Raw genomic sequence first — 13,333 nt, 5'->3', positions numbered from 1 at the left:
GGGCAGACAACTCTCCAGGGCCCCTTCACAGAGGCTAATCCCACCGCCACAGGCCGAGAAGACATGGCACCCAGCCCACACCTGCCTCCTCCGGTGCCCATCAGTCAGAAAATTCTGTGCTAACTAGAAATGATTTTCCTGAAGGGACATAAATCTAACATTTACACAGATACAGTAACACAAGCCACAGATACCTGTCCAGGAAACGGTGTGAACATCTTCGGGTCGGTCCCTGACATTGGCTCCCCACATGCTCAGACCACTTGCCATCGGCCCCCGCACCAGGGAGCAGCCCCGATGATTTAGGGAAAACGTACATGCAGAACCTGGCAATGAGGAGATTCTACCCTTCACATAGCTTCGGTTTTTAGAAACAGAACAGACTACCTCAGCACAACTGTGCTCCATGTCCCTGGGAAACAGCTGGAAGCCAGACCTTGTAGAAGATACCTCAGGAAGCTGGTGGTAGTGACTATGCACAAGAGAACAGGGGCGGGAACACTATGGAGACAGATCCCATAACAAAGCACTGATCAAATCACCAATAATCAATCTGTTGACAAACCCCCCACTGCAGGCCAGGGGCTCAGTCCCCAGCCCACAAGCCCCAGAGCAGCTCTCCCCCACCTAAAGACGGTGTGTCCTAGCCTGGCGCTCCCTGAACATCATGGCTGGCAGTTTGGGGAAATACGGGCTTCCCTGCCCCCAAGTTGGTGTCTGGTCCAGGGCTGGAACATGCCAGAACAGGTGCAGGCAGTAGCACATCAGAGCCAGGCTGAAAGTCAGAGCCCCCTTCATAAGGCCAACAGGAGCTGCGGCACATCCAAGGCGTACCTTGTGGCCAGAGGGAAGCTCGTCGAGCTGGCACGCAGCTCCCTCTGCTGCAGAGACCCCTGAGACCTCAAAGGATGCTCTTTTCTCTTTTCTGAACTCCAAAGGCAGCTTCTCCCACGCCCTGCTCAACCTCCAAGCTGAGACAGGTGGGCATCCCCCATGGACCTGCCCCAACGTTGAGATTCAGGGAGCCCCCTGCGGGGCTCTGATCGGGGGCCATGCAAACCCTCTCCGTGACTATGGCCCACTCCCAAGCACCGTCCCTGGTTTTCATCAGGTTCTATGACGATGTTCAGTGCCCAAGACTGAAGATTCATCAGTCTGAACACAGCTGGCCCAGGACAGAGAAACCATAGCTCAGCTGGGCTGTCCTTGGGGGCGATGGCATCGCTGGACTGTGTGCCCAGGATGGCATGTTCTCAATTCCAGAGCTCATCACAGTGTGCGTCTCACAGTTTTTCATGACCATGTCCCTACCATAAGCTCCTGGAGAAGAGGGGATTTTATACCTCCCGGTCTGCTCACACCCTGCCCGCGACACGCACACATGCACCTCAAGACAGTGAATGGGAAGCTCCCCAGAAGGGGCCACTATTTGGTTCCCACATCTTTGCTTTGTAAAAATGCCACCAGCATTAACTCATCAACATCACACGTGTGTTTACATATGTATGTTCACACGTATATAAAAAGAGTACGCTGTGCCAAGCTAAAGTAAAATGAATCAGGACAAGTGCATTTTACAAGGAAAAAACTCCCCAATACGTTGCAAAGGTTAGTTTTAAATGAGACTTTTAGGGTTGGCTGGGAGCCCAGCTCTCAATGGGTAAGGCTCCCACCCACCTGCCAGCTGCACCTGTGAGGGTCTGGCCCAGACACAGCGGGGCGGGGAGGCGGGGAGGCCAGTTGCACCACCAGCCTTTCTTGCTGCCGCCCCAGGATGGGGGGAATGTTGTTCTTGCCAGCTGGGCCCTGCACTCGAGGCTCCCATGACCAGCTCAGCAACCCACAGAGGTAGAGAGAAAAGCTGGGGTTCTAGGGCTGCCACTGAGAGCCTGACAGAGATAGGGCTGTGAGAGCTCACCAAGTGGCCAGGTGAAGGGCAGCCTGTCCAGGTCCCCCAGCTCCACTCAGCTGCTGTCCTGGATCAAGTGGTGTCCCTCACACAATGTCCACCCAGAACCTGGGAGTACGACTTCAGCTGGAAAAAGGGTCTTTGTAGGACGTGATGACACCCAGATGGCCTGACTGGCCCTGTGTGGCAGCTGCTAGCACTAGAGGCAGGGACTCCAGGACTGTCCACTGACTGGATGTTCTGGGGCAGGGGGCTTGTGCTAGGTGGACCCCGGGGTGGGGAGCACTGGGGCAACAGATGACTGAGAGGCAGCCACAGCCCTGACCATGGGAGGCTTCCTAAAGGACAAGGTGTCCAAGTTGAGTGAGGGAGCCAAGAAGGCTCCCAGTGCAGCCTGGAATTGCTGCCCAGCCCTGGTCAGAGGTCTGGGGTCTTCCACATGCTAGGACAGAAGGTGCCCTATCAAAGCCACGACAACACTGAAGCAGGCATGGTTCTGTCATTTCTCTGTGACAAATGAAGCCCAGGTGGCCCCGAGCCACTCAGGTCTCGGAGCTGAGGGCTGGCGGCTCTGGCCCTGCCGGGTCCCCAGTTTTAGTGTCCAGCAGCCAACTTGACTCAGCCTGGCCTGAGTGGAACTCCCCGGAGCCCTGCAGCCACCCTGGCTGGCAGACAGAATTCCCCAGACAGTCCTTTCTCAGCAGCAGGCAGTGAGATGGGTCTGCCAAGGGCCCCAAACGATAAAAAACCCACATCCCGGTAGACAGAGCAAAGATGTCTCCATGGGGCCGTTTCAGATTCAGATGTGGCCAGAAGATCATGGGCCTGGGTCAGCTGCCTCACTGCAAGGACCCCAAGTGCTGCTTGAGGGGTTTCTTTCCCATCAAGGCAGCTCACAGGCAACATTTCTCCCAAGGGCCTTGTGACAGGTGGACACAGCCCAGCCCAGGCTGCTCCTCCTCAGACAGCAGTTTCCAGCCCAGCGAGGTCTTGGGCTAGGAGGAGCAGATGCTGCTCTGCTGAGGTTGCCATGACGAGGTACCCCAAATGGGGTGACCTAGCCAACATAAATTTCTTTCTCACCGCTCTGGAGGCTGCAGGTCCCAGACCAAGGTGTGTCGGGGCCATGCTCCCCAGGCCAAGGGAGGGTCCTTCCTGAAGGCCTCTCCCTACACCTGTCTCCCTCTTCAGTGGATTTGGGGCCCACCCGGTAATCCAGGATGATCTTATCTCAAGATCCTTAATCTAGTTTCATTTGCAAAAACCCTTTTCCCAGATAAGGTCCCGTTCCCAGGTTCCAGACGGCTCCAGGTGGACATCTCTGGGGACCATCATTCTGTTCAAGCCAGGGCTTGCCACTGTCCAGGCTAGGGACAGCTGGAGTCAGTGAAGAGGAGGGCCTGGCTGGCCCATGCTCTGCCCCAGCCTTGAAAGAACAGGGCTGACCCCCATTTCCAGCAGCCCGTGTCCGTCATCACGGCTGCAGGCTCTCAAGCACCCACTGCTGGCCAGGGCCATGCCCATGCCCAGCCCACGTGGTCACACCTCGACCCCGTGCAGAGGTAGACTTGCCATTCTTCAGGTGAGAAACAAGCTCAGCCACGGAGAGTGCAGAGCCTCAGACACAGAGAGCAGATGCCCCTCGTGCCGGGGTCTCCCTGGGGCTGGTCTGTCTAGCAGAAGCAGCCTGTGAGGCCATGCACCTGGGTGATGGCGTTTGCTGCTACATTTACAGGACACTGCCCAGCCCAATGCCTGCCCATCCCTTCTCATCTAGTCCTCCTAACTGCCTTCTGTTGTATGTGCCACTGTCCTCACCTCACAGAAGGGAGAACTAGTGGCCAGAGTGGTCCCAGGTCACCTGGTGTGGCCGGAGCTGGACCCTCAGTGGGTAACAGCCCTGCCTGATGTCCTGCCCTTCCCAGGCACCTGACTATGGAAGGCTTCCTACAGGATAGGGTGTCCGAGTTGAGGCTTTCCCAGGGCTGGTCAGAGGCCTGAGCTGCTCCCCTGCCATCCTCCCTCTACTCAGGTGTGTCCTGGCCATCCCCAGTAAGCCTCACATGGAGACGTTGGGACCTGGAGAGAAAACTCCGGGTGGCCAGGAGGACCAGTGGTGGTGGTCAGTGTGTGGACGGCCCCTGGCAGCTGTCCAGTACAGCAGATCAAGCTGTGAGCCCAGGGAAGGGGACTTGGGAAGGTCCTGGGGAAACCACAGGCTTGAGTGCTGCAAAGTTGAGGGACAGAAGCCAGAGGCCTCCTCACAGAGTCTCTGGTGACCGGACCCTGCAGCCCGTGGCTGGAGGAGAGGCCTGGAGGTAGAAAAGGGCCCTGTGCCCAGGTCAGAGCCCAGTTGGGAGAGGACAGAGCCTGCAGCCCAGGATGGAGACCACTGGGCAGACACAGGCCTCACCGCCTCCTGGGCCCCTATTTGGTGACAGCCCCTTCCGGAGATCTCCAGGGACTCTAGCTCCCCTCCTGGCATCAGCCCAAGGACAGACCCCACTCGTCCGCCAGGGGAGCACTGGGTTTGTAAAAGTGAACTCTGCTCACAGGTGCCAGCAAGGGCGAGGGGGGACATGGGACCCATGCTGCAGCTGCTGGACTGAAGGATGTAAAGTGGGAACACGGGCAGCTGACCACAAGGACTTCCCCTCCCAAGATAAGAGATTTATCACCCTGGTGAGAACTTTGGGGTCGGGAGCACTTGTCAACCTCCAGGGCAGCTCTTGGAGACTCTTGGAAGGTGAGGATGGAGAGAACCACCCTTCCTCCCCAGAGCTGGCAGCAGGCTCAAGAGTCCCAGCTGTGCCTGTGGCCACTGGGCACCTGTCTGTGCCTCAGGACTCCCAAATCCAAAACGGAGGGCCCTAAGCATCAACCCACACAGGGCCGCCAGGGCCAGCTGCACGCATCAGCAGCAGCTTCTGTGGTGGCTGTCACCTGTTCCCTTCCCTGCCTGCGTCCAGCCTGGCCTCGGTGGGCCAGCCTCCTGCTCTAACCAGGCAGCCCTCGCACCGTCCTGACAGTTGGTTCTGCCCACCACCCTGCAACCCCTTCTCTTTCTACACGGGAACTCAGTGTGGGGTGGATGCAGGCATCTCAAATCCCACCATAACAAGGGCGTTTCCTGCAGGAGTGGGGGGACCAGGGGCTCCAGAGCACCCAGCCCTGCAGCCGCCCTCCTGCACCTCCACCTAGGACAGGGGTCTGAACTGGCAGGAGACAGGCAGCTCTTCTGTGCCCATCTGGAGAAGGCGGCAGGGATTTCTTGCTAATTTTCTGTTCTCCGAAGGCAGCTGCAGCAGGCCTAACCTCATGGGACCCTGGGGAGCATTAATGAGATGTTTGTGACATGGCTACAGCCCCTGGAGATCAGCTCTAGGTCCCTGAGGACCAGGCAGGGAGCTGGCCCCAGGCAGCTAGAGGGGTGGGGCCTGCGAGAGAAAGGGGGTTCTGGGACCCAGAGCTTTGTTCTGAGCCGGCTTCAGGGCAGGGTGGGCAAGAGACTCTGATGTCAGCCCAGGCAAAGTTCTGGGCCCAACTCCATCAGGGAGAAGGGTGGGACCTAACAGAGCATCACCCCAGCCCCAAATCAGCTCGTTTCAGGAAGGACAGGTGATTCTCTCCCATTTCTTTTCTTTTCTTTTCTTTTTTTTTTTTTGCAGTTTTTGGCTGGGGCCGGGTTTGAACCTGCCACCTCTGCTATATGGGGCCAGCACCCTATGATTCTCTCCCATTTCACAAAAGACAACACAAAAGCCTAAGGGGCTGCTAAAGTCGCAGCCTCGCTGTGCAGGGCAGCCTCCTCTCTGACCCTGGACTGGTGGGAGACGATGGGGGGGGGTCACACTCTGAGGTGCTCCGATTGGCCCACGTCCCCACAAGCAGGGCCAGGATTAGTGAAGTGAAGGGCGCGAGCCTGGGCGCCATCTTCAGGTGCCGCATAGGAGGGATGGGCCCAGATAGAGTCCCCAGGTCAAGAGCAAAGCCCAGAGACGGCACTCTGGTGATGCCACACATGACACTTGCTGCAGCTGCCAGGCCACATGCCTGCGCTGAGAAGGGTGCATGTGACACATCTGGGGAGAGGCGGCCAGAGAACTCTCCAGGGGACCTAGAGTGAAGGAAGGTGGGGAGGCGGTGGCACCCTGCTCCCCAGCACCGTGCAGGGAGAGAAGTCCCAGGGCAGAGCTTGTCGCGCTAGCATGCAGCTCACAGGCATCAGTCCCTGCCCAGGCAGGGGTCTGCACGTGCAGCTGGGGCCAAAGGCGGCTCACCCGTGGCTGTGGCCTGGAAGCCATAAGAGGCTTTGTGAGAAAATAGAGATGAGTTTGTAACTGAGACCACTATGGACAAAGTGTGTTGACCCCAATCTAGAGAGCACTGCAGGGGGTTAGCATCTAACCAGGCATCCTCAAACTATGGTCCGTGGGCCACATGCAGCCTGCCTAGGACATTTATCCGGCCTGCTGGGTATTTTTGCCGCTGCTGCCTGCTTAACAGCCGAGTCGTCCCGGGGCCCACAGTCCAGCCTTCCAACAGTCTGAGGGACAGTGAACTGGCCCCCTGTTTAAAAAGTTTGAGGACCCTTGATTTAACCCCTTCACCTCTGAGGCCCGAGAGGGGTGGTACCAGCCCAAGACCCCTGTGTCACCAGCAAGGACTCAGGCCCAGGCTGTGATACTGTGCTGTCCCCATGTGCCCCCAACTCCAGCCTCTCTAGACTGGACAAGGGGTCCTCCTGCTCCTGACTTCAGCTGTTGGGGGGGGGGGGCAGGAGTTCCCTCTGCCTTTCCTAGAGGGGGTGGGAGGCCACGGTCCTGGCTGGGGACGTGACACTGTCTCAACCCAAACACCTTTTGGGCAGAGAGCCCTACAGGTGGCCAAACAGTGCCCACCTACCCCCCCGTAAGTCCACATCCCAATTTCCGGAGCCTGTGAATGTTCCATCCACACCAGGACAAGCATCTGTGCAGATGGGACCGAGGTGAGGACACTGACAGTGTCCTGGGTTCTGCAAGTGGCCTTGGGTGCCACCACCAGTGTGCTGCCCAGGGAAGCAGCAGGACACCAGAGGCGGGAGCCCAGGGGACACGGAGAGACTTGTGGCCTCTGACCATCGGGGAACACATTTCTGTCATTTCATGCCCCTGCGTGTGGTTCTTTATTACAGCGGCTCCAGGAAACAGATCCAGTGGCCAACGGGGTACACAGGGTCTGTGGCTGCCAGCCCATCCTCACCACATGACCAGGGCCAGGTCTCTCAGACCCTGTTGCCTCAGCGTCCCCGGCTAAAGAATGCAGACCATGACACCACCTACCTCCCAGGGCTGTGGTCACAGGTTAGGTGTTACCAGGCACACGTATATTAGCAGTTACCCAAGACGCAGTCAGAACTGGGGGTCCCGTAATTGTGCTTACCGAGTCTCCCCATGGACTAAGTACAAACAGCACGTCTGTGGTTTAGCACCTGCTGGACATGCCAGCTGTGACCAGGCTGAAGGACATCCAGGGCCTGGCCAGCCGCCCAGGTTTAGGTCAGTGGCGAGATCTAGTTACAAAGCTAAGCCTGGGACCATATCACGGTGACCAGCATTCCAGCTGGGTCGGGAACGTTCTGGGAAGCGGATGGTGGATAAGGACGGGCCCAGGAAGCAGATTTGGAGTTTGTCAGGAGCTAGGGTCTTGGTGGGATGTGCAGGGTGACTGGGCTCAGGGCAGCCAGGAGGCCTATCCCACCCGGTCCAGCTTCCCAGGTCTGGGCTGGTGGGACTGAGCCTCAGAGCTATATGGGAGCAGCTCTCTTGTCCTCAGTCTCAGCATCTGTGACGTGGAGCTCACCTCACAATCTTGGGGGCCTTAGGAGGCTCAAAGGAGCTTGTTCCTGGGAGTACTGACACCAGGTCAGGCCTCCAGTGAGATCACTATTATGGATAAAAAAAACCCTCAGCAAAGAGCATGGTCCAAGGCCAGCAGGCCAGAAAGGGGCAGCTGGTGCTGTCTGTGGCCCCCTACCCTGGACCCTGCTCTCAGGGAGAAGCCAGAGCCCCTCCAGCCCCTTGTGGGTCACAGGTAGACTCAGTCTGGGCAGGGACTTTGTGACCGACAGCTTGAGGCAACAGCAGGGTCCTGGCTTGGGGGTCCCAGGTGGCCTGGGGAAGGAGGTTCCAGTCTGCCCACACTGTCACCCCATACAAGGTGATGAATCTCAGCACTTCACTTCCCTGAGTCAAAGGGACAAGCTCAGGGCTGGGAAGAGGCTCAGCTTAGCCATTCGAGAAGCAACCATGACCAGAAGGGAGCCAGATGGGCCGGGGTGAGGACGGTCCCTGCCACGAGGCCACCTGAGGCAGTGGATGGTGGAGGTTGTGGGGGGCAGGCAAATGTGCAAGGCTCACCCTGGATGTGTGGCAGTGGCCTGGGCCCTCAGATGTGCACACAGGGCCCTGTTTCCCCACTTGTGAGGTGTGGATTCTAACACTCATCTCACCAGTGTGGTGAGGACAGTGAGGGTCAGGGTCCACCCCAGAGTGATTTGCTCTGGAGTCCTCCGTCCATCCCAGGACTGGCCACCTAGACACAGCCACTTGTTCAGTGACAGCAACCACTCAGGGGCCCACCAGTCTCTGCCCCCGCCTGGGCCTTCAGGAAAGGCTGTTCAGGCTGACCGGTCCACACAGTGCCTGCAGGTGCCAGCTCCAGGCTCAACACCTGGGGATGGAGATGAGGAAGACAGCCTGGCTCTAGCAACTGAGAGGCACAGCCCGTCTGCAGACACCCTGCCCCCCACAGTTCCATCTGTGAAGCAGGATGGTGGAGGGGGATGTATCCAGCTACAGGAGGAGAGAAGGGCTTGGGCCCAGGGCCCAGGGCAAGTGGGCAGAGAGGTGCTGGGACACAGAGGACAGCACCCTGCCGGGTACAAGGGGCCAGGGAGGCCTGAGAGCAGGTGTTGTGGGTGAGGTGCACGGCCCGCAGGGAGCCGGGAAGGTCAGTAAGGATGAACATCCGGCTTCTACTTGACAGCTGATGTCTCTGACATTCACTTTGACGCTTCTTGTTTTATTTTCATTGCGAAGGTACATTCTCATTCTTTCAAATGCATGTTTTGGCTTCTAATTATCTTTCAAATTTTTTTTTTAGACAAATTTTTGTGAAACCATGGATAAGTCAAAAATTCACGTTATTTTCGAATGAGTTCTGTCGTGAAACCAAGGCAGCACAGACAGCTCAAAATATCAGCAGTGTTTGGGAAGGGTGTGGCTGATGAACGCACAGCGTATAGACGGTTTGAGAGTTTTGTTCTGGTGACTTTAACCTTGAGAATGAGCCACGTGGGTGACCTGAGACCAAGGAGAACAAGGATGAGCTGAACGCCGCAGTGCAAGTGAACCATCTCAGCCTACCTGTGAATTAGCAGGAAGGTCGGACGAGACTATTCCAACAATGATAGAAAACAAATCATCCAGGTGAAGAAGAGATGGGTTCCTGGTGAATTAAATGTGTGTCAGAAGAGGCATCTTCTCGAACCTTGCCTCTCTGCCGTCACGACATAAAGGCGAACCGTTCCTACACTGTATTGTTACGTGTGGTAAAAAATGGTTGCTTTTGGATAATCCTGAGCGTTCAGCATGGTGGCTGGATCAAGATGAAGTGCTGAGGCAGAGTCCCAAACGGGCCTCTCCAGTCACATCCGCCTTCTGCAATCACGAGAGGGGCTCGCTGTGACTTGCTGTTGGCATATATTGAGTATTCCAATTTTAACACAGTATTTTCCTTTCTTAAAATGTATAGACATTTTTGGGGCACCCTCTGGTTTTTTTTGTTTTGGGACATATATATGCACAAGAGCAGAGAGTCCGGGAAAAAGAAGCAAGGCTGTCAGGAGAGAATCTGAGTGAGTCCCCAGAAGATGCCAGAAGGCATGGGGGAGGGGCCCCTGCAGGGTGTGGGGTGCAGGGACACCCGGCGGGGAGCCACACCCTCAGGGCTGCTGGGCAGGATGGCAGGGCTGGGTAAAAGCCCGAGTCTGGGTCCCGGATGGAAGAAGCATTATTTTTAACCTCTAAACACTTCAGCGTGTATTTCCCCAAAACAAGGCCACTCCCTCACTCAGCACTGACTGGCTGGTTCTGCTATAAGGCGACATCTGCGTTCCTGGAAATTGCTGTGTATGTGAAATCCTACAGTGAAAACCACAGAGCTTGTCGGAAAATGGGTTAGGGGCACAACACTCAAAAGGATGGGAACTGAACAAAACCGCAGCCATTCCTCACGTGCTCTGTAGTCAGGAGACATATAACTGCCACAAAAAAAACGGCGCTTGAGCTTGAGAACACCAGAGATTCTCCCAGGGAAGTGGCCATGGGGAGGGTCTCGGCTGGCAAGCTGGAGTGAAGGGGAGGAGGAGGGCTGGCCGAGATGGGGGCAGTTTTACCCCCCAGGAAGGGTGCCCGGGGGCAGCAGGCAGGTGTGCACAGCCCACGTGCATCTTATGTTTCCTGCATGGCTCAGCTCGGCTGGGGGCAGCTGCCGCACTCACCAGTGTCTCTGTCGGATGGACTCGCAGAGGGAAACGCCACACGCACTTATGAGCACCCTGCTCTGACAGCCGTGTTGGGGCAAAGTCTTGTTTTCAAGACAAGCACTATAGCAACTGTGTGACCGTCACTATCAAGAAACTCACCTTGAAACACCTACTCTACAGTCCTGGATCAAATCTCATCTAACTGTACGGCCAACACAGGCATCTTTATGGTCAAAAGTGACAGCCGGTTTATGAGACCAGCAGCACCAGCCCCCATGGGAGCCTGTACCTGCAGGTGGTGGGAGCCCCTGAAAGATGCCGAGTGGGGGGCACCACTGATCCTGGGCTTCTCCAGGTGGGTCCCCTTTAATCACAGGGGTCCTTATAAGAGGGAGGCAGAGGTTAGGGAGGAGAGGGGGCCCTGGTGCTGGCACTGGGGCTGGGGGCACTGGCCAAGGAAGCTGGGGCTTCTAGAGGCCTGAAAAAGCAAGGGAGACGCTCCCAGGCAGAGAAATGTACGTATGAAACAAAAGTGAATTTCGTGTTTAGATTTGGATGCCCCCCCCCACGATATATTATACGTTTGCAAACATTTCGTAATCTGAAGAAACCCCAAACACTCTGATCCCAAGCATTCTGGATAAGGGATACCTAACCTGCACTGTCTCTACCCCCTGGACAGGTGGGGAGAGAGTCTCAGAGAAACCAAGCCTGGCCACAAGAGATCTGTCCAGATTTGGCACATTGCAGGCCACTGACCAGCCTACAAACCTGAACACTGCCCTCCTCCGCACAGGGGGCTGACACATCCCACTGTGCCCAGAGGCCAGTCCTGATCCGCTAGTAGGACACCTTGCATAAAGATTCTGAACACAGCCAACTAGCCGTGTCTGCTCTGGGCATGGGTGGGAAGGAAGAGCTGCAAAGGTGCCAAGACCTTGTCACCTCTGATCCACAGGCCTGGTCCAGGCTCTGTGCACAGTGAAGTTCACAGGACGTCCAGCACACCAGCAACCACACAGCCTCAACTCTCAGAGCAGGTGCCAGTATCCATGTGACTGCCAAAACTGCACTCCTAGCCTCCAGGGCCTCTGCCCTGCCTTCTCCAGGACAGACAGGGGCTGTCCCTGCCCCCTGCCCCAGCCTCCCCAGTCCACCCCCACCCCTCTGCATGCACCTGCCCACATGCCCCTGCCAGCTCCAGGGAGAGATCCTAGGAGAGCCACCCCCACGGCACCCCCTCACCACCACCCCAGATGCGGCACTCCCAGGACACAAGGCTGACTCAAAGCTCCAGACTGCCAGAGGACAGCCACACCAAGTGGGGGGCGGGGACATGGGGCATCTGGGGCACTGTCATTACTTGCCTGCCTGTCCTCACCCAAGTACCTGCCATGACCACAGCAGTGCAGAGTGTTGTGGAAAGGTCTGAGAATGTGGTTGCAGTGTGGCAACCCTGGCCACCGCACCTTCCCTGCAAACTTGGCCTCATCATTCCTGCCTTATGGGGTCCATGGCCACCTCCTGGCCCACAGCACCAAAGGTAGTGGCCGGGAGGCCCTGGTTAAGAAGGTGGAGCCTATGCCTCTACCAACTGACTAGAAACAGCTGTCAAGCAGAATCTCCGCGGCACACGTGGCTCAGGCCCTGGGGATTCAGCAGCAAACAAGCCAAGCAGACCCCTGGCCCGGCAGGTTCACATTCCAACACTGTGGAGGCCTGGCAGGTCCGATTCCAGACCACCAAAGTAAAGCAAGTATCACAACAAAGTAAGCCACAGGAGCAGGTGGGATCCCAGTGCAGCTGAAAAGTCAGTTTCACATGACACCATGGTCTGTTGGGTGTACTCGCCCGTGGTGTCTGAAGACAGCGTAGGTCTTCATTCTTCATTTTTGTTACTAAAAAATGCTGATGGTTGTTTCAACCTTCAGTGGGTTTCACTCTTCTTGCTGGTGGAGGGCCTGGCCTGGATGTTGGCAGCTGCTGACTGATCATGATCACAAGCACAGGTGGAACAAAGTCACCCAAATTCCGTGTGCCCTGCGCCCTGGCCAACAGGTAGCCCCCAACTCGGGGAGCAGTCACATTTTGGGGAGCAGTGTGGGATCACCCTCCACACATACACTCCTCCTCCCCAGGGAGGTGGATGCTTGAGGTTGGGGTGGCTGTGGAGATTTTGTAAAATCCTAAAATCAGACAGCAGAGAAGTTTACCACGGCAGCGATGGACCATTGCTTCATGTAGCATTTCTCAGCAGCCTGGGGCAGGCATCTGCCCATAGGAGAACTTTTTTCAAAATTGGAGTCAACCCTTCTGACCCTTCTCGAAGCCACTGCTTTATGAACCAAGTTTATGACCATTCTAACTCTTCTGCTGTCATTTCCTCAATGCTCGCAGCACCTTCACCAGGGGAGATTCCATCTCGAGAACCTCCTTCTTTACACATCCCTAAGAAGCAGCCCCCCAGCCGGTCAAGGCTGATCACCAGATAGCAGCAATTCCGTCCCATCTCCAGGTATCCTAACTCCAGTTCTCTCCTGTTCCTTCCTCCACTGATGTCTTAGACCCCTCAGAGTCACCTGTGAGAGTTAGAGTCAACATCTGCCAAACCCCTGTCAATATTTTGACCTTTCCCCCATGAATCACAAATTATTTCAGAGGCACGTAAAATGGCAAATCCTTTCCAGAAGGTTTTCAATTGACTTTGTGCAGATCCATCATGGTAATCACCGTCTATGGCAGCTACAACATACAAGGTGTATCTTTTAAATAATAATACTTAAAAATGAAAATGACTCCTTGATCCATGGGCTGCAGATTGGAAGTTGTGTTAGGCATGAAAAAATTAATTTCCTTGTACGTCTCCATCTGAGCTCTTGGGTGACCAGGTGAAT

General features: G+C 56.3%; 1 protein-coding gene across 1 annotated transcript in view; it reads right to left on the bottom strand.

The window, feature by feature from the left end:
• The window catches only part of JPH3 (junctophilin 3), a 42,238-nt gene that overhangs the window by 9,128 nt on the left and 19,777 nt on the right, over positions 1-13,333 (bottom strand). The gene's annotated exons all lie outside the window — the stretch shown is intronic.

This window comes from Otolemur garnettii, unplaced genomic scaffold, assembly GCF_000181295.1.
Source record: "Otolemur garnettii isolate 467f Iridium unplaced genomic scaffold, OtoGar3 scaffold00185, whole genome shotgun sequence".
Lineage (NCBI taxonomy): Eukaryota > Metazoa > Chordata > Mammalia > Primates > Galagidae > Otolemur > Otolemur garnettii.
This window is presented reverse-complemented; position numbering and strand designations above follow the sequence as displayed.